Source organism: Myotis davidii, unplaced genomic scaffold (assembly GCF_000327345.1).
Source record: "Myotis davidii unplaced genomic scaffold, ASM32734v1 scaffold663, whole genome shotgun sequence".
In the NCBI taxonomy this organism is placed as follows: Eukaryota; Metazoa; Chordata; class Mammalia; order Chiroptera; family Vespertilionidae; genus Myotis; species Myotis davidii.
This window is the reverse complement of record NW_006295816.1, coordinates 1,218,618-1,222,064: the sequence shown is the minus strand read 5'-3', so window position 1 is coordinate 1,222,064 and position 3,447 is coordinate 1,218,618.

Below are 3,447 nucleotides of genomic sequence, written 5' to 3'. Positions count from 1 at the left end.
CGGAGGACAGGGCTGGGCCCTGGAGCGTGGTCTCCGCCGCCCGCGGGGGTTCAGCCAGCGCTGCGCTGCGGGCGCCCCACTTCGCGGTTCGGACGCGGGTGTTGGGTGCGGGGTGACCTCTCGACGTCCGGGGATGAAGGGCTGTTCCTTCTCGCGGGGCCTTCGGGTCGGCGCGCCGGACCGCCTGATGCTCCGCTTGGAGGCCGTCGCCGGGCGGCCCGAGCCGCGGGGCTTCTGCGCTCCCCGATTCGCCACACGAAACTCAATGTTAACTGCCTCGCTGCACCCTCTTGCCCCCAACAATACAGGACGCGCCACTCATGACTTGTACCTTCCAGGACCTGCCGTCGGCCGGCGTGGCTAGAACCGCGGAGGCTCCCCCGCGCCGCTGCTGATGCTGCACGCGTGGGAGCGCCCGTGCGAAGCCGGAGACGCAGGGCGGGCCCCGGGCTGTGCAAGCCCGTCGGTGGCCCAGACACGAGTCGTGCATGTCCGGAGAGAGCGACGTGCAATGGGCTCTCTAATCTAGTTGATGCTGCTTGTATGTGATCATGTACGTTTCTTCTACATGAGTTTCAACTTTCAGTTGAACTCAAAACAGGTACCTAAATCAGGTGCAAATACGTGCTAGAAAACTCCAATTGGAGTAATTAATGGTAACGAGTGTGTTTATTGTAGGATTTTCTGAGGGACTCCTCACTTGTATATTAGCAGCATAAAAGTCTACTATAATCCAGTGTATTTACCTCATTTGTTTTGAGAAAACAGCCCTTTGTTTATTTAATAATAGATGTTGTACAAAGGCATCTATTGACAAGAAAAGGTATTTATGATATATTCTTTTTTATAATATTTTTATTGATTTCGGAGGGGAAGAGAGAGAGAGAGAAACATCAATGCTGAGAGGGAATCATTAATCAGCTGCCTCCTGCACGCCTTCTACTGGCGATGGAACTTGTAACTGGGCATGTACCCTGACCAGGAATTGAACTGGCGACCCTTTGGTGCATGAGATGGTGCTCAACCAACTGAACCACACTGGCCAGGGCTCAGGGACCTTGTCTTATCAGCTGTTCTTTCTCTCTCCCTTCGTGATGTTTCCATCAGCCTCAGTCCCATCTCTTAAAAACACCCTAAAATCGAAACTCTCCTTTAATTCTTCGTTCCTTTCCCTTCCCTGCCAAGCTCCTTGAACCAATAATTGACTCTCAGGGCCTCTGCCTTCTTGCTGCCTTTTCAGTATTCCATGCATCAGGTGTTGACACTCCTGGCAGGCTTTTTCTAGTGTCAACAGTGACTCCTAGTTACGCCTAATGAGCACTGAAAAGTCATTCGTTTGACCCAGCATTTGATCATTTCATCTCTTGGACTCAAAGGCACCATTTTATCTTCATTTTTCTCCAAAACTCTAATAGCAACCTCTGCTCTGGGGGCTCCTCCTTTCATGCCGGCCCCTCTCCCAGGGTATAGTCTCCCGGGGGTTACATATGTGTATCATATGCTGAAGCCTTCCTGGCTTCTGTCTCTGGTCCTCAACTCTCCTGGTCCCCCCAGCTACATGTGTGACACTAGCCAGGTGTTTCCTCAGATCAGCACTGCAATTGCAGTGTGTCTGTGACCCAGAATTACTGTCGGATTCCTGGTAATGCCTCTGGTTCTATCCTCTTTTCCATCCTCCCATGACCTCTGCCTCCGTTCATGCCTTCACTGCCTCTTGCCTGGACCACTATGTTCTCTCTTAACTGGTTTCTCTGCTTCCAGTTCCTCCCAGAATAAATTTATCCACCAAAATAGATTTTCTAAATCCGATTGGATCATGTCACTATTCGTGCTTAAAAGCTCTGGCTCGCCATAACCGGTTTGGCTCAGTGGATAGAGCGTCGGCCTTCAGACTAAAAGGTCCCAGGTGCGATTCCGGTCAAGGGCATGCACCTTGGTTGCGGGCACATCCCCAGTGGGAGGTGTGCAGGAGGCAGCTGATCGATATTTCTAACTATCTCTCTCCCTTCCTCTCTGTAATAAATCAATAAAATATATATATATATTTTAAAGAGTTCTGGCTCAGTGGCATTGGCCCGGGCCCTAATGGGTCCCAGGTTTGATTCCCAGTCAAGGGCACCTATCTGGGTTGTGGGTTTGCTCTCTGCCCTGGTTGTGGGGGTGGAGGGGACACACATGCGGGAGGCAACCCATTGATGTCTCTCTCACATCGAGGTTTTCCTCTCCCGCCCTCCCTCCTACTTTCTCTGAAAAGCAACGAGGGAAAATATCCTCAGGTGAGGATCAGCAACAACAAACTCTCACATGGTTTCCCATCATTTTCTAGAAAATGCCTATAATACAGAGCAGACAGGCTTTTGTCCCCCAACCCCCTTGCCGTCCACTGCCCTCCAGGACTTGTGGACCAGCCAGGCCAGTCACTTGCTGACCGCAGTCCTGATCCTGTCACTCATCCTTCCACCCCAGCACGCATGGTCATCTCACCCACTCCAGGCTTCCCCCAGCCTGGGGTGCCTCCGCAGGGGGACTTCTCAGGTACCTTGACATTGAGGTACCTGCTACAGAATAGTATAACCACTACTATTCACAGCTTTTTTTTAATTTAAAAGTGTCACACATACAGAAATGAGAGTACTATGATGAATACCTGAATACTGTGCGCCTAGAGTCAATAAGGCATATTAGCATAACCCTTAACTTCTCTCTCACACACCTTTTATTCTCTTCATTAACAATTCCTTTAAGTTCTTTCAGAATATACCCAGTATCCAAATACTCCTCGCCACCTCCTCTGCTATGGCCCCTGATCCAAGCCAGGTCGACGATGAGCCTCCTCAAGGCTGCCGGCTCTCTCCTGGCTCCCTGCAGTCTATTCTCACCCGGACACCAGCATGGCTCCCTCTCCTGCAGAGGAGAGCCGATGTCCTCCGTGACAGTCAGCTTGGCTACCACCGCCTCCTGCCCCCCTCACTGCCCTGGCCGCCAAGGCCTCCCCGTGGTTTCTGACAGAACAGGCACCGACCATCCAGGGCTTCTGCATGTCATCCTCTGCATGGAAGGCCCCTCACCTCCACTCCCGCACCTCCCAGGGAAACCCTCCCTCCCTCACCTCATCAAAACTGTGAACTCCGCCTCCCCGCCCCTCCAGCCTCTTTCCAGGTTTATTTCTCTCCAGAGCACGGCCGTTATCACCACTTGATACACTGTGTATCTTTCACTTCTTTATCTGTGTTACGGTCTCTGAGCTCCGCAAGCACAGGGACTCCCCGTGGAGCTTCTCGCCCTGGGACGGTCGACTGGCACAACGCAGGGCGGAACCGATTTCTACGGAGAGGGAGCCTGGGAGCCGGGAGAGAAAAGTCCGCCCACACACCGCCACCGCCACGCCCACGTGGGCGGGGCCTCTTCCGGAAGCGGCCCCGCGGCGGAAGCCAGGCCGGCGGCCTA